Source organism: Cervus canadensis, chromosome 8 (genome assembly GCF_019320065.1).
Source record: "Cervus canadensis isolate Bull #8, Minnesota chromosome 8, ASM1932006v1, whole genome shotgun sequence".
NCBI lineage: Eukaryota > Metazoa > Chordata > Mammalia > Artiodactyla > Cervidae > Cervus > Cervus canadensis.
Window position 1 is genome coordinate 23431918 of NC_057393.1, and position 26757 is coordinate 23458674.

The 26757-nt window shown below is 38.8% G+C and overlaps 1 protein-coding gene and 1 pseudogene across 5 annotated transcripts in view; one reads left to right on the forward strand and one right to left on the reverse strand.

Annotated features, from left to right (window-relative positions):
• SORCS1 (sortilin related VPS10 domain containing receptor 1) overlaps positions 1 to 26757 on the forward strand; it is a 570351-nt gene that overhangs the window by 266268 nt on the left and 277326 nt on the right. The gene's annotated exons all lie outside the window — the stretch shown is intronic.
• LOC122446416 lies at positions 4563 to 5559 on the reverse strand (annotated as a pseudogene). Its single transcript, XR_006270867.1, has one exon. The product of XR_006270867.1 is annotated as a 60S ribosomal protein L5-like (transcript).

Sequence of the window (26757 nt, forward strand, 5' to 3'; positions counted from 1 at the left end):
GAAAAAAAAAAAAAGCAAAGTAAATAGTAGCATGTGTTGTGGTCCAGAGATCAGGTGGAACCTGGTAGTGACTCACAAATGACCATAGCTGGAGCAGTATTGCTCCAGTCACACTGTCATTGTGTGTGTATACATGTGCAGTAGACAATAGTCGTTTAACAGGTTAAAATTGTGCAGTGTAAATACAGGTGACTTGAGCTTTGTTTACCTTCTGTGGGGAGACACTTGTATTAGCTGATGTTATTCATAATAATTTATCTACATACTGCATACTTCTTACACTGAGTGGTGAAGATGGGGTATAAACTCGTGTGTGGTTCTCTACGGGGAACACTAAAGAGGGTTTACCCTCTGCCAGGTAACTGACAATCACCTTTCCTGCATCATCTCATTTATGCCTCACACAGACCCTTTACTCAATATTGTCATCAGCTGCATTTTGTATATAAAAAGTCTAAGGCACAGAGTTGTGAAGTAGCTTATCTCAAATGACGCACTGGTAGAAAATAAAGCTCCTCATGTCAAGACCCCAGTTTTCAACTCTGTTCCTCCATTTCTACCATATTGGAGGCCTTTTTCAAATGGGGAGCAAAATCAGATTTAAACTTGGAAGTAGGGGCTACAGAGAACAGAATTATTTAGCATAACCAATTTAGAAAAGTTGTTTTGCTTTGCTAAAGTGAAATGGTATGGCTAAAAAAAAAAAAAAGAAAGAAAAAAATCCCCACTAAGTAGATGGGAGTGAGTAGAAATTGCTAGAGAACTTTTAAAGTCATTTTCCCTGCTGTGATATAAGCATGAATTCCTTCCCACTGTGCCAAGCTCTGGACACTTAACTTTCCCCACAAATCAGCAACTGCATCACAGCAATACCTGCAGATATATTGTGCCGATAGATATTTTTGGGTCTCTGTGTGGGGGAGTGTGTATATGCAGAGATGTCAAGGGAAGGGGACAGAATTTCATGGATTAGAGGGAAAGAAATAGCCACTGGATGTAATAAGTAAGAGAGATGGGGAAACCAGCTTGGGGCTGTATTAATTTTGAAAATGGAACATTATGAGAATGCATAAACATCTCAGGAAGGAAGTGGGATAAAGAAAGGAAGATGTTAACTGGGATAGATAAGCATGCTCCCCTCCTTGTACAGTACTGCCTATACAGTAACTAGAAAAGGCACATCTGTGTGCTGCTTGGCAGAGGTGAAGTGGGGAATGTATGTGTGGATTTCAGAGTGTGTATGATGCTCTTGTCTGGGGGTAACGGATCCCTCTCTCTAACTGTGTGCATGTGAGTCGGCACTTCTCTATCTAATTTTCTATTCCTGAGAATATTGTCTCTCTCTTTCTCTTCTCATCATTTTTTCCCCATCATGCATTCCCCTACTTTATACCTATAGCCACTTTGTAAGGAAAAGATAGTGACTTCTGACAAAAGGAAATGCATTCTTTTCACCCCAGTGAAATCAGTGAGAGTCCTCAGCATGAGATCTATGAATTGAGGGCAAGCCAGGTAGCAAGGCAGCCAGTATAAAATTGAATGCAATCCTCAAAAACCATGTGGTTCTGCAAATTTTCAAAAGGCTGTGTCAGAGCCTTCCTCCCAAACACCAAGGAGGCTAGGATCCTACCCCCAGGGAAGGAAGGGTGGTAAGGGCAAACTACTGAGGCTTGGTGGCTGTGGTGTGCTCTCAAGGAAAAGCTGACTCCAGGAGATGGATAGACTTTTCTTTCAAAGCATCTGAAGGAGCAAGAAAGTCAGGGAAGCCACAAGTACCATGAAGATTAAAAAACAAAAGAATGAAATGTTGAAAGATGGCAAGACAGGGTTGGGTGATAGAGCCTGAAGGTCCCCGGAGCAGTCTTTAGAGGCGCTCCTAGATGCTGAGATGGTTCTTGAGGTCACCAGTGAACCACCTGGGAGCTGACTAGGGAAGCAGCGCATGCAGCCTGTCTATCTAGGATGGCTTCCACTACCACAAAGGGAGCAGTTGTGTTGTGAGTTCCCTCCCGTGTTCAGGGTGTGCTGTGGCTGGGCCTTGGAGGGGACCCTCACCCACACTGCTGAAGCAGGGATGCTTTCCATGTTATCCACACCAGCCCAGAGAAGGGGCAAAATTGGTCATTGAAATAAAAGAGGATCCATGCTAAGGGCTCCTAGAAGCCCTCAGTATTGATAGATATGTTACGTTAGCTTCAGATTTAACAGCTAAATTCTCCATAATTGTGTGACTGTGAAATGTCTTAGTACACCTTAGTGGTTAAAAATACTTATCCTGTCTATTAGACATTTCTAAGACTATTGGGAAGTTAGGACACGGGGCCCTGGCATATGACCACAGATCATAGCCCATGGAACTGTTTAGCTGACAATACTGGGGAGAATGCAAATATTTGAATGTGACTCTGTATGTGACTGTGTGTGTGTGTGTGTGTATGTAAACTGCCATGCTGGATGTGGAGGCGGGAGGGTAGAGGTACAAATACATAGAGAGACATATAAGTACATGCATATAAATCATGGGTTTCTGACCACGAAAGGGAGACCTACAGCTAGAGAAAGTGGTTCAATAAGAACTCAAAGCAACATATGCTGAGAGTCAAATGATGGGTACATTCAAGCTTTCAGGGGAACAATAATGATCAGTGTCTAGTTCAGCTTTGCTGGGAGATTTGGAAGCAGAACTGTCCTTACAGTGTGGGTAGTGTGTATATATGTAGCATAATCTTTTTTGACTTTATTCATAATACCATTATTTTAATTTTTAGCAAATGGGTATACCTTTATCACTATTCAGATTATCAGAGTAACATTTACTTTTTAAATATTAGAAAATTGAAAACATGTGCAATCCACTGTAATCCCAGCACCCTCAGATAAATACTTTTATTATGTGCATATATATTCTTCTTTATTTCTATGGGTGTAGACACAAATAGAGTTTAATCATAATACATTTGATCTATTACCTTTGTTTTTTCTCAGATCAGTATATACTAATCACATTTCCATGTCACAAAAAATCAATTTACCTCATTATTTTAATATTCTATGATATTTATTTAATGGATATATCAAGCAATGCTTATACCAACACCATCATCATTGGATACTAGGTTCCTTCTGATGTGTTACTGTTGTGTGTAATACCAGGATAAAATCCTTTGACCTGGCAGTTTCACTGCTGGGAAATAATGAGGAAATATTGTACACTTTCACTCAAAATGGTGTGAACAATTGCTCTATGGAATTGTTTCAGTGAATGTACACCTACAGAAAGTCATCTCAGTAACTGTTTCCCCATACACCTTACAGAAATGGTTATTACCATTTCTTTTCAATCTTTGTCTGCTGGCTTGGAAATAGGGCACAGAGAAGTAGCATTTGGGGTCTATATGACCTTCATAGTGTCTGGAGGCTGATTCTTTTCTATTATAGCAAGTTGGTCACTTGGCACATCCCTCTGTTAGGTTCAGCCCCTTCCCCAGCACGTCATAGCAGAACACTGTGCACTCTGTTAATTAGAGTTACTTTGGGGCCCAAGCAGAACATTGAATTTCTGGTTTGTATTTAAACTAGACTCACCTGCTGTTATCACTTACGGTTGTTGAACCTACCTATTTCCCCGAAGGAGGGGAAAGTGTTGATATGAGATAGCTGAGACTGGGGTTTTAAGAGGATAGAAATTGACTTGGGGATAACATCAGAGATAGTGCAGAGTTTGCAGTAGATTACAGAAAGGACTGACAGTAAATTGAGAATGTTTTTAAAGCATTCTAGAGCTTCCTAACTCTAAAATTCAGTATTTCCAGAACTGATGTAGACTTGGCTGACTTGTGTTACAATTCAGTCTTTCAACATGTACATGCACTGACACTTATATTACAGAGGGAGAAAGTGAGAATCAGAGAAGTGAAGTGATTTGATCAGAGTTACACAATGAAGTATTGGAAAAACAAAGTCCTGAAATACTAGGCTTATTTATTCTTTCTTCCGTTTTTCTTGATAACTGACAATTTCAATTATAAAATTACTTGGAATGAAAATAGCATATTTTTAAATAATTTGCAAATTATCCTTAAACCATAACCTTTTAAGGGAGAGAGGGAGATAGGGAAAAAGGACTAGTAGTTTGTTAACTTTTAATAATCTTGTCCCACATTTCTGATGAGGTTTTAAGATTTTTCTTTATTATATTTTGATTATATTTAATTTTTTAGAAATGTATTTGTCCTAGGCTTTCAAATATTCTTCTGTCAAATTGAATAGAGGGCTTTATATATTGTTTAAACACTATGTATTTTTTCCTTCTCTAATTTTATTTTTCTAATAATAAAATCATCAGATTCATAGATTAAAGCTCACATTAATGTTTCCCTAAGAAGCAACTCCTGAATTTATTGAACAATTTTCATCTTTTTCTTTTTTCTCTTCTCCAAGTCTTTCTTTTGTCTTTAATTTTTATTATTTTCTTCTTCCTGCTTTTGTAAGTATTGTGGTTATTTTGCTACCTTATTAGATTTAATATATATATTTTTACTTTCACTTCAGTTATTAAAACATTTTTTTTTTGCTTGTTCAATAAGTTTATTATTGTCTTACCTGAAAAATCTTGATAGAAAATTGTGGTTTGGTTTAACTCTTGGCAGCTCGTTCCTGAGCTCTAAGGAAGCTTGCCTTCTTCTGAGCTACCGGATCTTTCTTCTGGGCAAGTGACATTTTGGGACGGTTCCACCTCTTCTTTTTAACTTCTTTCTTAGGCTTCTTCTTATACACTGGATTCTCTCATATCGCAGCATGAGCTTTCTTATACATCTCCTCCATCATGTCTGGAGTTACGTTGTTCTTTATGCACTGAGAGAATTGTTTCTTGTAAGCATCTTCATCTTCTTCAATCAGGTAACGCATGTAGTCTGCAAGTTCTGTCCCATGATGTGCTTTCGGTGCACCTCGGCACTGAATTCTTTGCTTTCTGAATCACAACCAGGGAACTGTTTGGTACTGTGAGGGATAGACAAGTCTCCATCGACAGCTCCCTTTAGGGCCCCAAAAACTTTATTCCCGGTAGTAGTTCTGGCAAGTCCTGCATCCAAGTAACAGGTGAAGGCACCAGGTTGACCATCAATACTTTCCACATTGTATTCATCTCCAGTCACTTCGACTTGGCCTTCATAAATTTTGTCCATACCAAACCTATTAAGAAGCCTGCGGGCCAGCAGCAGGCCAGTACAATATGCTGCAGCATAATTTGTCAGGCCAACCTTCACACCATATTTTGGGAGTTCGTGAGCATAAGCTGCACAAACTATCATATCTCCTTCTATACGGGCATAAGCAATCTGACAAATGATATCTCTGTTCGTTACACGAACAATCATTCTGTATTTAGGTGTGTTGTACTTATTTTTGTCTTGGATAACCAATCGTTTCCGAGCATAGTAGTCAGTTTTGCCCTCTCCCCTTCTTCTGAATTTCACTTGGTATCTCTTGAAGTAGGCCTTGTTCTTGACAACTTTCACAAACCCCATCCTGCGGAACAGAACCCCGATTCCGTGGCTTGTCACAGAGCTGCAGCCAATTATTAAAACATTTTGAGTTTAAACATTTGCTTAGTTAAGCTGTGTTATATCACATCTTTTGATAGTAGTATTTGCATTTTCATTATTTTCTAATTAGTCTCTAATTGACATTTTTATTTGCTCTTTCACTCAGTAATTCTTTTTGGAAAGTGTTTCTGATTTCTTATTGTAATACTACTATTATTTAATAATTTGTTTAATCTAATTTTACTTCTTGAAGTTAACAAATAATGTGGCTCAGTAAAAAATCGTGGAGCCTGGCTTTCCTTCTTATTCTAGATCAGATGTCTAAATATAGGTTGACCTTTCTATCACATAGACCCATGTCCCATTTATGGGAAACTTAGGTAGGATTTCTCCAAACTTGGCCAGGTTTAGCAGTAACTTTACTTTCCTAATTCTATGGCTGTTCATCTTTCTCTGATTTCATGGGTTTTTCCAAGGAAGGGGAGGAAGATCTGGATGCCATTAGAACCCCGAAGTTATGTCAAGAACAGTAAATGATCTATTTCAAGTCTCAGTGTAAGTACCCAGGCTATGTGCCCTCCACTCTCCACCAGCTCAGGGATGTAATTTTTCTAACCACTAACCCTGAGCTCCCCTGGTGGCTCAGAGAGTAAAGAATCTGCCTGCAGTGCAGGAGACCCGAGTTCAACCCCTGGGCTGGAAAGACCCCCTGGAGAAGGAAATGGCAACCCACTCCAGTATTCTTGCCTGGAGGAGTCCATGGACAGAGGAGCCTGGTAGGCTATAGTCCATGGGGTCACAAAGAGTGAGACATGACTGAGTGACTAACATTTTCATTTTCAACCATGTGTATCTTTGATGCATTCTTCTCTTGGCACTTTGTACTTTTCATCTTCCTGTTGACATATGGATCCCCTTTCCTCTAAGCTTCTAGAGGTTGTCTGGTTCTTACATGTCTTGATATTGTTATTGCTCAGTTACTAAGTCATGTCTGACTCCTTGCTGTTCCATGACCATATTGACTGAAGCATGCCAGCCTTCTCTGTCCTTCATCATCTCCTCCAGTTTGTTCAAATTCATGTTCAGTGAGTCAGTGATGCCATCCAACGATCTCACCCTCTGTCTCCCGCTTCTCCTCCTGGTCTCAATCTTTCCAAGCATCAGAGTATTTTCCAGTGAGTCAGCTCTTTGCATCAGGTGGCCAAAGTATTGAAGCTTCAGCATCAGCCCTTCCAATGAATATTCAGGACCAATTTCCTTTAGGATTGACTGGTTTGATTTCCTTGCTGTCCAAGGGACTTTCAGTAGTCTTCTCCAGAAACACAACTTGAAAGCATCAGTTCTTTGGTGCGTAGCCTTCTTTATGGTCCAGCTCTCACATCTGTACATGACTGCTGAAAAAAAGAAACAGCTTTAAAAAAAAAAAAGAAACAGCTTTGACTATATGGACCTTTGTTGGCAAAGTGATGTCTTTGCTTTTTTAATATACTGTTTCGGTTTGCATAGTTTTTCTTCCCAGGAGCAAGTGTCTTTTAATTTCATGGCTGCAGTCACCATCCACAGTGATTTTGAAGCCCAAGAAAATAAAATCTGTCAGTTTCCACTTTTTCCCCATCTATTTGCCATGAAGTCATGGGGCTAGATGCCATGATCTTAGTTTTTGAATGTTGAGTTTTAAGCCAATTTTTTCGCTCGCCTCTTTCACTCTCATCAGGTGGCTCTTTAGTTCCTCTTTGCTTTCTGCCATTAGAATGGTGTCGTCTGCATATCAGAGGTTGTTGATATTTCTCTCAGCAATCTTGATTCCAGCTTGTGATTCTAAGTAGGCATTTCCCATGATGTACTCTATAGAAGTTAAATAAGCAAGGTAACAGTATACAGCCTTGATGTACTGCTTTCCCAATTTTGATCCAGTCCGTTGTCCCATGTCCAAGTTCTAACTGTTGCTTCTTGACATGCATACAGGTTTCTCAGGAGACAGGTATGGTGGTTTGGTACTCCCATCTCTTTAAGAATTTTCCATATACCTAAACATACGCCATGCACACAAAAAGCACCAAATAAAAGTTACTGTTTTTTAATTGAAGTATATTTGATTTACAATATCATGTTAATTTCAGGTGTGCAACAAAGTAATTCAGTTACATATGTATTTTTTTCAAGTTATTTCCACCATAGGTTATTAGAAAATATTAGAGTGAATGTTGAGACCAAACTCAAATTTTAAATTGATGCAAATCTTGATTGAAAAATTTTGTGACTACCTATGATACAGGTGGGACTAGGCAGAGCTATATCTCTACTGATTGGAGAATTTCCCTGCTGTCAACTATTGGAATTATTCCAGAGAAGTTTGAAGGAGTTGGATAACATCCATGATTCTAGTTGCAAATACATGAATTAGGCAATGTCAATTAACTTTTCTCTAAACTAAGTGATTCTTTGTTCACTTAGAGCTGAGAGTCTTGGTTTCTAGACTCTGAGTCAGGGTTGGGGAAAGAAGGGTGATTTTTCTTAATTTTACATAGCAAATAATAGCAACGATGCAAAGCCACAGTAGTAAACAGGAAAATGAAACTATCTATCCCTATGTGTTTAGCCAGGGATATAAATTATTAGAATTGCACATATCTCCAGTCCAGTTCTGAAACAAAATCAAACAAATAAAGAAAGGAAGCCTTTTCCCAAGCTAATGAGAAATCTCATAGTAAGTAGGATTTGATTTCTTTGTCCCACTGAGAATGTTGTTATTAATGTAATTTAAAGGTAATTAAAAATGCATTTGGTTTAGTTGTTTTCCCTTCAAAATCTTTACTCTTCCTTGTCGCTGACAAAGTCCTGCTGAGTCAGTTTGATCTTCCAAAATAAACACTGTTCATTAATTTAGAGAATTTTAGGCAAAACTGTTAAGAAATGATGGTGTGGGAAGTCAACACAGAGCCAAATCGCAACAGGGTTGTCTTGGATAGTATATACATACATTTTTTTTTTAAACAGTTATTCCGCTGCAACTCTTGGAGATGACAAGGAGCATCCAGGACTCTTAGTGAACCTCATCTTTCTCAATGCAGGGAAGCAGTTCATTACCAGCTGTATAGGCTTGGCTTTGCTGCTTCTTACTCTTGACAGTCGCCACCCTAATTGAAATTGCAGAAATAAAGGCCTTTAGAGGGGTGCATGAACACTTAGAATTAGCACATGCCTAATAGCCACAGGACTTTCCAGTGGTGAATGTTTTGACTGGAAACATAGAAGAGGAAAGGGGCATGAACCACCCAGATCTGAAGGATTAACTAGACAAAAGGAGCACCATATAAATTTGTATTTTTGTTTCACTTGCTAAGATTTATTCTTGATTCAATGCTTGGGATCTCATTAGGCAGGAATAACCACCCATAGATTCACTTCCGAGGCACAGCCAATCAATATTTTTAAATAACTTCTCATAAACATAAAAATTGTGTGTGTATATTACAGAAAGTTTGGAAATTTCGAACATGTAAATAACAAAAATATATAACTCATAATCCCATTACCAATTATAATACTTATGAATCACTCACTATTTTCCTCCTGTCTTTTTTCTAGGTTTACTAGCATTAAAAAGCAAGTTCATGCCATATATAAAACCATAAAACCTTCATCTTTTTAATTTTTATAATTTTTCATGTCAGTCCTAGTTTTCAAAACCTCATATTTTAATGTTTACCCTATGTATTGTAACATATGGTTGATTAGTAGTTTTTTTTCTTTTTTTTTGGTTGGCATTTAGGTGATTTCTTCTTAATTGGCCATTATAAATAATACTGTGGTGATTTTCAGGATATATTTTTATTGTATATATATGTGGGTGTTTTATATGTATTCTTAAGGTAAATCTGTAAGGAAAGAAAGATACTGGATTAAAGGTTAGGGACTATTTTAAAAACTACTGCAAAAAAAAATTATAGGGTCTATATTAAGACTTCTATTATAAAAGCCTGAATTAATTTTCAAACATGTTCTACAAATTTATACTCCCACTGACATTATGCCAATTGCCTATATTACTAAATTTGCACAAGCATTGCACATTATCTTATTTTAATCTTTGCTTATTTTTTTGAATTCTTGGTGTAGCTTTGCTTGCTTAGGGAGTTGAACATTTTAATGTGTTCTCCTTCCCATCTTTCATGTAGATGCATTTCTCTCTCTTACATGCCTTTCTACTTTGACCGGTTTTCATTAAGCAATTTATAGAAATATATTCTGCCTTGAGTGTTACATTGGACTGCTCTCTAGTCATTATGTATTAATCCCTCAGATCCTGGATGATCACTGTGATGGCAACATTGTTCCTGCCTACTCTCTTGGGTGATGCCTACATTTGGCCCTATTGCTCTCTTAAGGAGAGAATTTAGCTTTCAACTCTAATGCGTTGCTTGCTCAGCCATTTTAGGTGCTGGCTATAACATCTCCATGGGTCACCCTTTTGGGCAGAGGGCAACATCAGCAACTGATGTGTGAATTTTTTTTTTTTTTTTATGTGTGAACTTTTTAATTAAACATGCTCAAGTGTTAGTCACTCAGCCATATCTAACTCTTTGCAACTGTAGCCCACCAGGCTCCTCTGTCCATCGAACTCTCCAGGCAAGAATACTGGAGTGGGTTACCATTCTCTTCTCCAGGGCATCGTCCCCACCCAAGGATGGAACCTAGGTCTCCTGCATTGCAGGTGGGTTCTTTAAATCTGAGCCATGCTCAAGGGACCAGCAAAAGAACTGAGCAGGTGGGGAAAGATCCCAGGCAACCCCTTAAGGTAGACGATCCCTTCAAAGACACGTGGGGAAAGATCCCAGGCAACCCCTTAAGATAGACTATCCCTTCAAAGACATGCTCTGCACTTAATGGAAGTTTAACCTGTCTGTTCCTCAGTTTCCTCATATGTATAATAAGGACAATATCAATTTCTACTTCATAGAGTTATATAATGGTTTTTAAACTTAAAAAATAATTAGTATCAGATACTGTCTTACTTAGTTCCCCCAGAGACAGATTCTGACAATAGGGTTCTAGTACATAATTTATTTACAGATGATTCCTGTAAACAAAATTTGGAGGGTAGGGAAGCGAGTCAGGTATAGAAAGTCATCCAATAAAAGATACATTATCCAGCCAGTCAACACTGTGGGTGAATGAAACTTAATCTTATTGGGGAGCCTGGGAGTCAGTGTAAAACTGCCACCCCTGAGGTGTCCTATATAAGGAGTGAGGGAATTAGATTATTTGTATACCAAGTCTTATAAGTCATTGATTGAGGGCTGCTGCATTGGGGTGGGAGGGGTTCATCCTCTGGCACCTTTTGCCCACCTCTGTGATCATTGGTGGGGGAGGGGGACTCCTGCCACCAGGGCAAAGCCACAGGCAGTTGGAAGTAGGGCCATTAGTACATTATAGTGGTGAGGCCACGGAGACGTGGGGAGAGGACCAGCAGCTTTGGTACTGTTCCAACCCCAGAGAAACTAAAGACCCCTGGAGAGTTTATAACCTGAACATCGCTGTGAGCATCATGCTCAAAGCAAGCTGTACTTGTGATTTTAGTTCTAGTATTCAAGACACTGTTGCCAGACACAGTGAAAGCCACTGAGAATATAATTACTAAGATATAGTTTCTGAACTCAAGTCGCTCACAGTCTGGTTATTAGAAACAAAGGAGTAAGTCAACAAAAACTATAATATATGCATGCTGTTTCAAATTCAAGAAAAGGTGCAATGAAAATTCATAGGTGAGACAACTGTGAGAACTCTTGAGGGAAAGCCATGACTATTGACTGTCTGGTTTGTGGGGAGGTGGGGAGTGGTTCTGGTTAGAGATGACTTTTTAGCTTCTTTGTGGATATGAGTAGATGATATAACTTTGCAAAGAGGGAAGGGATGGGCGTCCTAGGGTGAAAAATCTACATAATATGATGGGAATAGTGAATGAGAATGGCTTAACCTAGGATTTAAAGTAGTACTGCATACCTGGAAGGAAGGAGTCACTTAGTCAAGTAGTAATTTTTGAGTCTAGAGAGCCGTCCTGGTGCCAGGTCATGAAAGACCTTGTGAAGGTAGTTGTGGGGACCTTGTGGGAGTTGGGGTGGGGGGCAAAGATTTTTACACAGAGAGCTCTTTGGTAAATACTTCCAGTGTGGAAATGTCATTTTGGGGAACAAGGAGACCAATTTAGAGGCAACTGTAGAAGTTTTAGCAAAAAAAAGATAGCAAGCCCTGGTGAAAATGGAAGTCACTCAGTTGTGTCCAACTCTTTGTGACCCCCATGGAATTCTCTAGGCCAGAATACCAGAGTGGGTAGCTTTTCACTCCTCCAGGGGATCTTCCCAACCCAGGCAGAATGGATTTAAGTAACAGTAAAGGGAATCAGATGGTAAAGCATCCACCTACAATGCAGGAGACCTGGGTTTGATCCCTGGGTAGGGAAGATCCCCTGGAGGAGGGCATGGCAATCCACTCCAGTGCTCTTGCCTGGAGAATCCCATGCGCAGAGAAGCCTGGTGGGCCACAGTCCATGGGGTCACTTAGAGTCAGACACTACTGAGCGACTAACACACAAAGGAAATCAAAAGGAAGTGAGGTAGGCCTTGAGAGTTGGCAGTAAGATGAGTGAAATGAATTAGCCCTGGATAATTTTCAGAATTTCAGACTAGGGAACTGACTGCATGGCTACACTACTCATCCTGTAGATATGTTGGACACAGAGATTGACAGTTTAGGGGTGGGAGAACTGAAAGATGTAATAGGATAGTCAGTTCAATTCAGTTGTTCAGTCATGTCTGACTCTTTGCAACCTCATGGACCGCAGAACGCCAGGCTTCCCTGTCCGTCACCAGCTCACAGAGCTTACTCAAGCTTTTGTCCATTGAGTCGCTGATGCCATCCAACCACCTTATCCTCTGTCGTCCCCTTCTCCTCCCACCTTCAATCTTTCTCAGCATCAGGTCTTTTCCAATGAGTCAGTTCTTCACATCAGGTGGCCAAAGTATTGGAGTTTCACCTTCAGCATCAGACCTTCCAATGAATATTCAGGACTGATTGCCTTTAGGATTGACTGGTTGGATCTCCTTGCTGTCCAAGGACTCTCAAGAGTCTTCTCCAACACCACAGTTCAAAAGCATTAATTCTTCAGCACTCAGCTTTCTTTATAGTTCAACTCTCACATCCATGCATGACTACTGGAAAAACCATCACTCTGACTACACAGACCTTTGTTGGCAAAGTAATGTCTCTACTTTTTAATAGGCTGTCTAGGTTGGTCATAACTTTTCTTCGAAGGAGCAAGTGTCTTTTAATTTCATGGCTGCAGTCGCCATCTGCAGTGATTTTGGAGCCCCCCAAAATAAAGTCTGTCACTGTTTCCACTGTTTCCCCATCTATTTGCCACAAAGTGATGGGGCCAGATGCCATGATCTTAAGTTTTCTGAATGTTGAGTTTTAAGCCAGCGTTTTCACTCTCCTCTCTCACTTTCTTCCAGAGGTTCTTTAGTAATAGGACAGGGTAGTACTTATTTTTCTTTCTTAGGCCTCTACCATTCCTTCCTTCCTTCTTTTCTCATTAGTGCCTAGTTGGATCCTCAGCCCCAGTAGAACATATTTCACTTTTCTTGCCAAACCCATATTGTTAAATACCGGGGGCTCAGTGTGTAAATAATACAGGAAATTTCATGGCTGCCTCTTGGGTGTCAACTGAAAGGAAGAGCAAATGGCTTGGGATAGGTTGGTTTTTAACTACTACAGAAAAACAAACAAAGATGATTTGGTCCTGAATTTCCATCCCAGCAGTACCACTACCTACAAGTAGGAGTATACTACCCAGAGAGATTGTTGTGAGAATTGAATGACATAAGAAGTAAAAAGCTGTCTGACTTCCCTTTTAGCTTCCCTGGTAGCCCGCAATGCAGGAGACCTGTGATCAATTCCTGGATTGGGAAGATCCCCTGGAGAAAGGCATGGCAACCCACTCCAGTATTCTTGCTTAGAGAATCCCCCTGGACAGAGGAGCCTGGTGGGCTACAGTCCATGGGGTTGCAAAGAGTTGGACACGACTGAGCGTCTGACACACACACACACGAACTCGTGAGGACTGTGCAATTACAAAAGCAAGTAGTTCATAAATTAAGGCAAATAAATTAATAATAAGCCAGCATTGCCCTGATCAGAGGAGCCAAGACCATACAGTGGGTCCCTTAACTATGAACTGGGGAGAGAATACAAATAATTGTGCTTTAAGTTTGGTGGGGAAAAAAAGTAATAATAATAAAGGTAAAGGTGGTAATGGGTGGCTTAGAAGAGAGCAAGAAACCACCAGCATGATAAATATTAATAAATTCAGGAGCCATTTTGTAGGGAGAAAGGAAGGGAAAGGAAAGAATAAGAAGAATGATGTAATCAGGCTAGCAGCCTCGTGTATTTTTCACTCCCCCACAAGTCTGGCTGTGGCTCCTATCACCACACCACCTACCTCTCAGCAGTGTAACCTAGATCTGCACCCTGAGAACCCCCTCCCCCGCACATGCGGAAAAACTTTATCTTCTAATCAGTGTTAATGGCCATTTGTTTAACAGTGGGACAGCGGCTTCCTGTGCCAAAGGGGTTTTGGAATGGTTGGTCTCTCATGAATAAACAGAGGAAGAAGATTGTGGATGTGGGCAATTAACTAGTTTTGAATCTACCTGTGAAACTCCTGTATAGAAAGCCCAACAGAAGGACAGAAATCCTGCTGAAGAAATTAGCTGTCAGACATCTAATTAGGTGGGAGGATGATTAGCAGGCTCGGTGCTGTAGGTGGGTTTATTTTAATAGTGTTTGGGACATAGTTGGGCAGAAGTGCAGCTGATCAGCATGGATTTAAAGAAATCTGAAGAGCAACAAGACGAGTAGAAGTACAGACATGGAGACATTTTCAGAACTTTTCTATCAAGGAACTGAGGCAGTGAGAGGCTTTCAGAGTGCTCTGGGCGCTTGTTGAGATGGTGGCCACGGCATTGCTCTCTTGAAGTTACCTGCATGTATGGTCGGGCCCCTCAAGGCTGCCATTCTCTTGTTCTCTGTACATCCCCTGCCTGCCCAGTACCTGCTTCACCTATACCCTATTCACAGGACCGACCTCCCAACATACTTGCCCCAGGCCCCAGCCAGCGATTGTTCTTATCAAAGATAGTAACTGATGAGCCAAGCTTACATCAATTCCCAAATAACTGGCAGTTCCCCCCAGCCACTGTCCGGGAGTGAAGACTGCCTCTGTGTCCTGTCCGCGGTCCACTGCGCTCGGTGGGGTGGTGGGGTGTTGCTCCAGGACCTTGCTTTCACCATGCAAGATCCCCCATCCATGAAACCTCTGATGTCTCTGTTGCTGCCTCCGGGCTCTTTCTTGGGTCTTGGGTGGACAAAGATAGACCTTGCAGGCCTGTGGGGTACAGCCTAACAGTATGCAAATAAACCAAGTAAACAATATGCCAAGTACTTCGATAGGGTTGAAATCGCAGCTAAGGAATAAGTGGTGGCCAAGCCAGCACCAGAGAACTGGAAGCAGGAACTTCAGTGACCGTCAGGTCAGGATACTGATAGCAAATGACCAAATTCTGGATGTTTCTTCCAATCTTTTGTTTCTTACTTAAAGTCAAAATCCTGGGCTAGTGTGTCCCACTGTCTGAGCTTTGGCTGCTAGATTCCCTCTTTGGCTCTACAGAGTGGAGAGAAGAAGATTCTGAGCACCTTTGGATTCTACTACTTCTTGAAAGTCGCTCAGTCCTGTCTGACTCTTTGAGACCCCATGGACTATGCAGTCCATGGAATTCTCTAGGCCAGAATACTAGAGTGGGTAGCCTTTCCCTTCTCCAGGACTGAATCCTACAGAGAGAAGTAAACAGCTGTGTGAAGCACCCAACCCAAGATTCTCCTCAGTGGCGGAGAGTTAATGTCCTACAAGGGAATTTGGATGTTGTGAAGGAGAAGTGAACTTTGAGGCATGCACACAGCCACAGAGGCAAATTTCCAGTGTGGAAGTGGTATGGAGATAGTAGAAAAGTGTAATCATAAAAAATTATGTTTTTATGATAGGACTGTCAAATATTAAGATTTCAGACCAGGGGGTTAAAGAATGGACAAGGTGCATCCTTTTTTATGCGGGACATAGCTTAAGGGTAAACTGAAAGAAGGTCGAGAAAAGCAACAGCAGATTATTTATGGGCAATCAAATATCCTCAGAGCCTTCTGACATTTCTGGGCTCGGTAACATAAATTAAAATAGTATTTGGGGCATGAACATTGGAAATAGATTGGGAAGGGTGTCAGAATATTTCACCTCTCTCCATAAACTCCAAAACACAAGTCCAGTTCTATAATCTGTTTTGGGTGCTTTAGGTGGGAAAAGTTTCCCAAGAATGAGCATCTACATTGTCTGCAAAGTTTATCTTTTTTTAAACCTTGTGGTTAAAAAAAAAAAAAAGCACAATATAAAATTTAACCATTTATAGGTACATAGTTTATTAAATATTTTTACATTGTGTTAAATATATTCACATTGCTCTAAAGCAGATCTCCAAAACTTTTTCTTCCTGCATATATGAAGCTCTACACCCATTAGACAAAGATCACCCTTTCCTCTTCACCACAACCTTTGGTAACCACCACTCTACTTGCTCTTTCTATGAATTTGACTATGTCAGATTCCTCAAGTAAAAGGAATCATATAATATCTGTCTTTTTGTGACTAGCTTATGTTACTTAATGTCCTCAAGGTTCATCCATGTTGTAGCATGTGACACAATTTCCTTTCTTTTCCATTGAATATATAACTAACTCACATTTGTTCATTTATTTATCCATTGATGGACATTTAGATTGCTTCCAACACTTTGGTGTTGTGAATAGTGCTATTACAGACATGAGTGTGCAAATATCTTCTGAGACTGCTTTCAATTATGTTGACTTTATATGCAAAAGTGGGCTAGCAGGATCATTGTAGTCATCGATCATGACAGTTTTATATAATTGCTTTTAAATTATCATGGTAATTCTATCTTCAATTTTTTTAAGTAACTGCCATACTGTTTTCTATAGTGGTTATACCGTTTTATAACCCCACCTGTAGTGTACAAGGTTTGCAATTTCTTCACTTCTTTGTCAGCTTCATGTTTATCTTTTAAGGAAAAACTCCTCTAACTGGGGAAGAATTAGTATCTGGAGTAGGTGGGATCCCTAAAATGCTGTTTTCCACCATTTCTTGGGAGTCCCCAGAGGTTTCAAAACCCCTGCTGAGAAGAGACGGGCAGAAAAAGCCCATGAGCGACTTAAGGGAGGTAAGCAAGTGATCATCTAACTTTGGGGTAAAGTAAGGTGAGTGAAGTCTAAAAGCTCGACTAGACCAAGTTTACCTGGGTATCCCTGTCAGGAATGCTCCCAGATGTCATAATATGTTGTCCTAATAGACAGCATCTATTATGGAAAAAACTAATATGATGGGATACTTACAAAAGAAAGTACACGGAGTTGCTAGCAGCCGTAGGAAGCACAGAGTCTGATTATCCCCGTTTTATGGGTTGAGAGAGCTGAGGTTTGTGGGAAAACAGCTTACCCAAAATTACACTGAGTGTTTTGTTTCTGAATCCAGCCAGATCTCTTAGCTTTTCCTCTAGGGTTTGGGATTCTTCATAACATGAGAGAATAACCAGTCACTGTCTGTCTTAATCTGTTTAGAAAACTTTGTCTTGCTGGTATTACACATATCAAAACTAGGTATAACTATGTTTGAAACTGAAGAGCAACTGCTTTTCTTGGTGGAAAATGTCCAGTTGACATCTCCCTCAGTTTCTCTTCTTCCTTTGTAGGCTACACAGGTTTGTTCCATATCATCATCTCTGTGATCTCATCTTGGAGTTTTCTTCAGAGTTGCTGCAGTCAGTCTTTTTTTTTTTCTTTTAATGAACCATAGTTGATTTACAATGTGTTAATTTCTTCTGTACAGCAAATAGATTCAGTTACATATAAACATAAACTTTTTTTGCATTCTTTTCCATTATGGTTTATCACAGGATATTGAATATAGTCCCCTATGCTATACAGTAGGACCTTGTTTATCAGTCATGGGGTTATTTTTGAAAGCCTATTTCTTTCAGGACCTGGCCAAAGATCACCACATCTCATTGAATAAAGATGGTCTCTCCAGCCCATATAATGTCTCAGAATGTTCTCAGTGTGGGTTGGAACTAGTGACTTAAAAGAAAAGTCTCCTACACAGGGCATAGAACAGCACCTGTCTTCTTCCTCCACCTTCACCACATAAGCCTTCTCAATCTCTCTACATGCACACAGCACACATACACACCAACTCCCCACATGCTGGCAGATTTTCCCAATTTTCTATCTATTAAGTTACATTAACTGTGAAAATAAAATGTGTCACATGATCAAATGTTGCTAGATAAATATGAATTTGCCACCTGCTGCTTCACTCCTGCCCTTCTGGAAAATAAAAGGGATTGAATTTGCTGAGAAGTTCCTCTGACTTTATTTTTTTTTTCCCCCTTAAAGAAGCTCCATATGCAGGGAGAAAGAGCTCTAGCTGTAGTAAGTAGTCAAAAATCCATCTCTGTTATTAATGAAGAACTTCTATGTAAATAAAAGCTCCATTTTATAAGACAAACTTCCTGTTTACTTGCAAACTCATGTTTTATATCAGAGCTGATGATGTATTTCAACCTCATGCTGCTGTCCTGAAGAGCTGGGAAGATCATTATACATTTTTGCAGACTATGAAGTGTTGAATAAAAATGTTTATCATTTGAGCTAAACTCTCCCTTTGCTCTCCTTTTTCTTATTATTTTCCACTCATATATATATATATGCATATATATATATTATTTTCCTCTGTAAATCTTTTAGGGGGGAAAAAAGGAAATTATCTTTGCTGGTCCTTTGAAATTATCTGCACTTATTTTCTACTTATTTTTCACTTGATTAGCTGTAGCATGTTGACAATAGCATCTTTTAATTTTAAAGCTGTTTTGGGGTGTTTGCATCTTTGAATGTGAAAGATTATATTGCTTTAGTTTATTTCATTCATTCCATAAATAATTATTAAGTGTAGTGTGTGCTAGGCACTGTGCTAGGTGCAGATAGTAAATTAATGATCAGGAGTATACCTATCCCTTGCCTTCAGGGAGCTTTTAGGCAAAAGGAGGAGGAAAAAATATAGATAAGTAGCTTTAAATGAATTTAGTATTATAAAATCTGAGCTGAACTACATATTTAGATCAAAAGAAGGATTTTTCATTTGTTTTATTGATTTTATACGTTATAATTTTTAAAAGTACTTATTGAAATGTAACCAGATTTGATATCTGACAGCAAAAACTTTACCCTTTGAACCAGGCTCTGAGAAAATGGAAAAAGAAAGCTCTATCCTTTGGTGAGAGGAGGGGAAATGGCAGTTGATAAAGTTTTCAAATGAGTCCTTCTTCCCTTGTGATTCTATTGAGAGAGTTTTTGAAATAAAACTATTATTTTTAAGATCCAAAAATATTCATTTAAAACAGAGTTCCTATATATGGGGTTTAATTTATCTAAAGCCCTTTAGAATGTTAATACCACACACTATGAGGTCTACAAGGATAAGACATATCCTTATTTGTATTTACATCTTGCCTGAAGGTAGCTTTATAAAAGATTGTGAAATAATTTGAATTAATGTACATATGAATGAATGAGTAAATAGATGGATGAATCAGGGGCTTTGATAAAGTCCCAAAATATGTGCCTACGACCTTTCTTATCCAAGTGTAAAGGCTTTGAACCTTGATAACACTTTGGTAAATGATGGCACAGAATAGTTGAATGTGCTAGGTATTCTATCAGAGCATAGGAATGATAGAGTCCCTGAGCTTTCCCAGCTAATACTACGCAGTGATTGAGGTCATTGTCTAGGGACCATCTGAAATGGGGAAACAGCCACATCTGTCTAAAATAAGTCAGACTCTAGGTGACTTAGAATAAAAGGTGGTTTCGAGTCAGAGCAATAGCATGCAGTTGCAATCTTATTTGAACAGTTGTTTAATTCTAGCATCACCAAGGAGTGTTGGTGACCCATTGACAGGTATCCAGGTTGATTTGACTGCAAGGGAAATCTTGGTCCATTTTGTTCAATTTCACATCTGAAGATTAGCTTAGTAGCAAACTCATATAGAGTATAAATTGCCAGGAAACTTTGCTCAAAGATATGGAGAAGGCTTTTTATCAGGCGTATTCAGGGTCACATGGAAATGTCCTCTGTCATAGAGTGCTAGATTTGGAGTGAACTGATCAGAATTAAGACCACATCCGTGCTTACCAAATTGGGAACTCTGCAGTGGAAGGAATAGTTAATCTCCTGCCCAACAGGAAATGAAAGAACAATATATCTCTTAAAAAAGTTAGGCATGGGAGTAGATAGTCGAATAAAGCTAGAGGTCTTTTAATTCTTCTTTTATGTCTTTGAAAAAGAATGGATGGATGGGTTTGTTTAGTCAAAACTCTAAATTAAGGCAAAGTCTATGGTGATGCTTCTTTTTTCATCTGTTTTAATCTATTATTCTGTGTAATTGTTAAAGAGGAAATCATGATATCCAAATTCAAACTTTTGACTACTTCAGTATAATGATATGGGTAAAGTAAAACTCCAACCTCAAATCTGTTCACTTAGTCATAGATTTGGCACCTGCTGCATACAAGCATTATTGTTATTTCTGATCCCTCTAACAACTTTATGCTCACTTGTTTATTTCTCATCCCAAAATACTTTTCCGTTAAATTTCAAAGGGACCGCTGGTTAATAACACAATTTACCAGGTGCACTGTAAAAACAGCTCCCTACCCCCTCCAGACCAATCATCAACTTGATTAGTTAATTTAATCAAACACTCCAGTGTGACAGTTCGTCCTAATTAGCTAATAATATTCTATCCCTCAGCACTCTTGGGACTGAGGTATTTTTGTTGTGTAGAACAATGTAGTCACCATATTACATTTCTGGTCTTGAAGGCCTGGGGGCTACCCAAGTATGGGATAAATTTAGAAGATGTGTTTCACTGAAAATGAGTTGGAGAAGAAAATGGGTCATAAATAATACTAAATAATCCCTGAATCTGGAACACATGCTGAGTACTGGCCTTTTGCTGGAGCATTTGTGGTTGCTAGGATGTGGTACTGATGTTCTGAACTCTGTTCCATAGGACAACTTACTCAGTCCCCTTGAGATATGGACCCAAGATTGTATTTTAACCATAGTTGTCCAAAAAAAGAAAAAAAAAAAAAAAAATCACTCATATAACTACAAACAGTGCCAATAACAGGCATTCTCTTTGGGTTTATAGTGCCACAAATGGGGGCCAGTTAACTGTGTTCTTCCCTCCTTAAACCAAGAATGGACTTTGTTAATGTCAAAGCTTCTGGTGTGTAGAACTGAAAAAAGTCCTTTAGGTCTCTGTTCAGCATACTCCCTTAGTTGCCCACTGATTCATTTGAGTGTCCCGTGTTCCTTTGGCTTCCTAAGATGTCATTTAGAAAAGTTTTCCCATCACTAATGCCTCTCAGGGCTGACTTTACATACTCATCACCAGTGATCACATTTTAATTACATGGGCCTTTGTTTTGTTTTCTTTCTCTCTCTCTTTTTTTTTTTTTCTTATTTTTTATTAAGGTTCCTCTGAGGAAATTTTCCCCTTTCTGGGCCTAATCAGGTTGTCAGATCAATTAAGGTAATTGACAGCAGGTTTATCACTTTCCTTAATCAGGAGTGTAGCCATTTTATTAGAGGGAAACAATCCCCAGATGATTTAGAGATAGGAAAAAAAAAAAAAAAGTTTCAATCTGTATGAATAGAAGGAAAAAGAAAGTCAACCTGAAATGTCTGCATTCTGAATGAGAGAGGGAGATGGAAGGAAGACATAGCCAACGGTCTTTAGAGCCAGCCTCCATCAAAGAATAAGGCAGTAGTCCTCAGAACTGAGTATGCATCAAAATCACCTGGTGGGATTATTTAAAAATTCAGACTGCAGCTCCCACACCAATGTAGGTATTTGGTAGAGCCCAGAAATCTGTCTTTTTATGAACATCTTAGATGATTCACCCCAGAAGGCTGTTCTTTGCACAGTGAGATTTGAGAGGAAACATTAGTGCACAGCTTTCGAAAAAGTAGGGTATTTAAATATAAAGTGAGGCCGAGGGCAGTGCTTCTTTTGTTTGTGTGTGCAAGTCAGCTGGGGCTCTTGCTGCTCAGGTGTGTGTACGGTATGACTATATACCTTGCAGGTTTGCAGGTGGTGGTGCTATTGCTGCTGGGCAGTGGAAAGCTTTTGAGGTGGCAGGGTCCTTGAACTGTGGTCTCTTTTTTTGTGGTTCTTTAGTGCTGTGCCAAAAGGAGAGTTGGCAGGGGCGGTGGTCATGTCTGCCCATTAGAGCTACTAATGGTCTTAAGGCAAGGAGCTTGGGCTTCCTGCCAATTTCAGCTGCCAGGGAAACCAGAGAATGGGGCTTCGTCCCTGGAGGCCTCAGCCTGTTGTCTCAGAAAGTAGCATCATGACTTTCTCCATCATTCTCTAAAACTGTAGAAGGATTAGGTCTAATTTCTGAATATATAACACAAAGACAGGCCTTTTTTAAAAAAATCAATCTCCTACTGAAAGGAAATGTTTATTGCCATGACCTTGATGTTTTGCAAATAAGTTTCTCCAGCAGTTCTTGTGGCACATAGGCCTCTTTAAACACAGCACCTTGGGATTTTAACTACCTTAAAATTTTCCCAGATGCTTTCACATCTGTGGTAGTTAATTTCTTATAAACGAGTTCTATTTTATTCTCCCAGTGCCCAATTCAATGCTTGGATAAGGTCTGGGACTTAATGGATTCTTCTGTCTTTATGAACCTACAGTCTAATCAAGGAAGAAAGATACCATTCCCTGCTTTGTATCATTGGATTTATTTTTTATTTATTTTTTTACATGCAAATAGCATATTCAGTCCAGTGGAGAGTAGGTTATACCTATCTGAGATAGTCATTGAAGTGATACTTAATTCATCATAGAATAAAAACCCGTGAGGTTTTATTTAATATCACCAATTTATTTAATTGATTTATCAAGAGTAAAACTAGGATCCAAAATTTTCATTTAAGAAATACTTACTGGTTATCTGCTGTTTGTGGGTACACACCGTATCTGTGTTGCTCATGGCCCCCACCTTTTGACTTCCTATCAGTGCTGTTTCTCCCATAAGAAAAGACTCTAATCTCCTTAATAAACAGGCACCAGCCTCTCAAATACCTTCAAAATGTTGAGCAGGCCTTGGTCAGCTCGATCTTATCAAGAAGTCTAGAAAATTTGAAGCCTGGAGGATTTACTTTATTAGACCACTGATATTTTATTCTCTGCATTCACTCTATAAAATATATACTACTTTATGCCAGCTCTGAAGAATAGAAAAATGCTTGTGTTCATGTATTTTTCTCTTAAGAAACCAAAACGATTCTCAACTTCTATTTCACTTGTCTTTTTGATACCATGGATGGCTGGAAGGAGACAGCACTGATCCCATTTATAGTTGATGAAACAAAAGCCCAGATAATTTGAGATTTGCTTCATGCCATCCAGGTCAGTGATAGAGGAAAATCTAGAAACCAGTCCTGGTGACACAGAGTTTGGGACTTTTTCTACTAGTCACTTCTTTAGGTACAGTGTATCTGTATCTGAGAGAAGTAACACAAACACACTGGGTATTCAGTAAATTGCCAAAACATTAGGAAAAATAAATTTGTAATGAAAATAATAGTCATTTAAACATTACAGAGTGTAGTTTAAGAAAGTAAATCTCTAAAGTGTTCAACCCTCGATCCTTTGTCTTTTAAGAGTCATTCTGTAACTGTCACATAGAATATATTATAAACTAATTCTTTGTCCTACTACTACTAATTGACATTTATTAAAAACCCACTATGTGCTAAGAATGTCATATCTGCTTCTTTACTGGGAGGTTATATTTTAATCTGGAGTTTCACAACTGTGCTATGGTAATAACATTTTTCATTTTCCTTTAATCCATCTAAAATTGCTATATGTCTGGTATAATGCTGCTATATTAATCTCTATTCTTTTTAGCTCAAAATACAATAAAGGCAGAATGTGAATTATGGCTGAAATGAAATAGTGATATTATTACAAAATAGTATAAATCAATATATTTCTAATTTGATTTTTTATTATTGTATAGTTTTAACAATGTATTTAATATTCTTGAATTATTGAAATACTTCAGTCATGATCAGTTCTTATTAGTTGATACTGATGTTTATTATCATTAATGTATTTAATTCATGCTGTCTTATGTGATTGATGTGTGTGTCCATTGGTAATCTATTTGTAAGACTTGTGGTAACTAATATGCTTCATTGCAAGAGACTTTGACCCTCTGTGTACCACTGTGTTTTCAGGGTCATAGACCTTTCCTACGTCCCTGGTTATCTCTTTCTAAATATTCTCTGTTTGGTGCCTGGCATATCTCTGGACACATGATAGCTTAATAAATGACTGCAGAGTACTGAGGCCCACCACACCAGTCCTGACTTTGCTCAGTTATCTGGATTGTCTAATAAAGTGGAGCTTCCATATCCCACTTTGAGAGTAGGTGCTTCCACTTAAACCTGTCTGTACTTTTGCACATTAGAGGTTCTAGGTTCTGGGGATGGAATGGATCTGCTACATAATCTTTCTATACAGTTGGAAGTCAGTGCATTTAGTTTACTCCTAATAAATGATACCTGCAGAGCAGCTCCTCAGGATCTTTAATGACATCCATCCTTCTTCCATGACCAGCCTGGTAAGGCTGAGTTACAATGAGCTGAACAGATCAATAGTAATCACAGGGTGCTTGGAAAAGACAGCCTTCCCTATAATCTTGGGACAGCTTAGGTAGTGTTGCCACTCAACCCGAGATGAGGATATGTGTGCATGTGTCGTGTGTGTTATGTGTGTTGTATTCAATTTTGATGGTTTCTAAGAAAATAATCCCCCATGGCTGCTGCTTCTTCCTTATCAAATAAGCATGTTAATGAGGCAGTGAGCATCTCTGCTTCCCCTGCTCTGAGGCTTCCCTTCACTGCTTCCCCCAGCAGTGCTCAGGTAGCCATATTAGTCGATCAGATGTGCTAGACAATGAATGCAGTCTTTTTATAAGATCTTCTAAATCTTGGTCCTTTGCTGTTGACCTTATGGTCAAATATCATTAAATATTTGGCCACGGGCCTTTTTCTTTGGAATCAAATATGAGCTATTTAATAATTGAAGGCCAAAAAAGAAGGACATCCAGTCCTGTTTGATCTGAGACTGACCTGAGGAAATTGAAAAATATCCTTTTTGTTTCTCTTTTCTCTAAGTTTGCTCTCTCTTAATTTTTTTTTATTATTTTTTAAATAAAATAATTCATGTATGATGTACAAAATTAGAAGACATAGAGAAGCAAAAGGAAAAATATCCATAATGTGAACACTGTCTATTTGTCTAAATTTATGATACTTTTTTCTGTTCCATAAACTTCCCCAGAAATTCAAAACAACATAGATTTTTTTCCCAACCAAAACACAAATTGTCTTCAGCATGACATGGGGACTGGGATTTTGTTAAATGCTATCCTTAGTGATGATTACATGTTAATTGCCAATTGTTCAAAGGTGCTTTGTATCCCCAGAGAGGATTCATAAACTTCAGTATGTGCTTAAGAGCACTCTCTACTTATTTTCTCAATACAACATGTTCAGGTGCTGTGGCAGTGAACTGATTTTAATTATCCAGTAAGATAATATTCTATTTTGTTTTTCCATTACCATATTCAGATAACCTTTTAGTATGAAAAACAAATCCTGACTCTTGAATAAGTAAATATTTAGGTCTTCTTAAAAAAATATCTTCAGTCTCCATAGTTGTTTGGGTGGTTTTCCTAATTGACAGCCAGTGGTGATATTCAGCATGGAAAGTGTTTGTGTCCAGATGAGTGCAGGAAATGTAATTTGTCTGGTATGGGCTTTAACTGGCAAATGTTAGAAATTGACCTTTTCAACAGAAATTTACTTGGAAGTCCTAAGTGAAGCTCTGCTTTAAGCTAAATTTGTCACTAAGACATGATTAAATTCTCTTAAATGTAGATCAATTACACATATTATTAATGGGAATTGAAATCTCCCTAAATGGTAGCCATACATTTAAAGGGGAGGGGGAGAATGTGAAGATTAAGATGCTCATTGCCAGCTAGATAATCTTATGCTATCATGAAACTCTATTTGAAACAAAGAAAGTTGTTTGTTCCACAGTAGGCTGTGGCCAGATTCTTCAGAGTCTTGTGTAAGGAGATGGAATGTTAGGTTTTCACATCACTGGAATCCAGGAACTCCAAATTTCACAGCACATGGCCAGAAGGCTATACTGGTGTTTAGCATGAGAGAAAGAAAGAACAGAGGAAGATAAAAAATAAGGGAACTAAGACCCCACAAGCTTCATGACTTGGCAAAAAAAAAAAAAGATGTAGAAACAAAACTGATGGTTACCACGCAGAAAGAGGGAGCAGGAATCAATTGAGAGATTCAGATTGACATATGCACAGTGCTGTATGTAAAATAGATGCCTGATAAGGACCTACCTCCTGTAGGACAAGAAGCTCTTCTCAATACTCTGTATTGACCTATAAGGAAAAAGAATCTGGGAAAGAGTGGATATGGGCATCTGTATAACTGGTTCACTTTGCTGTACAATAGAAACTAACACAGCATTTTAAATCAACTATACTCCAGATTTTTTTTTAAGAGTAATTTCACTCGAAAAAAAAAAAAGTGAGGGAGGAAGGAGTCAAGTTTTGATCCTTTCCTAGATGATAATTTACTATAGAATTAAGGAGAGGAAGAAAGAATATAGAAACGTGATCTGAGAAATGACTGACGTTCTCAGCAGGGAAAATAACAGTGTGTTGGCTCAGAACTCCAGCTACTGGTGTATTATGAAGTTTGAGTGATGCTTTGTACCTTGATTAGAGATGCTAACCTCTGAAAACAGTGAACAAACCAGTTTCTTCCAGCTGTGACACTGTATAAGGGGTCAACTTCCCTGTGTAAGGTCAGAAACATTGTAATTTTCTTTACTCTGGTGAGTCAGAGAAGCTTAAG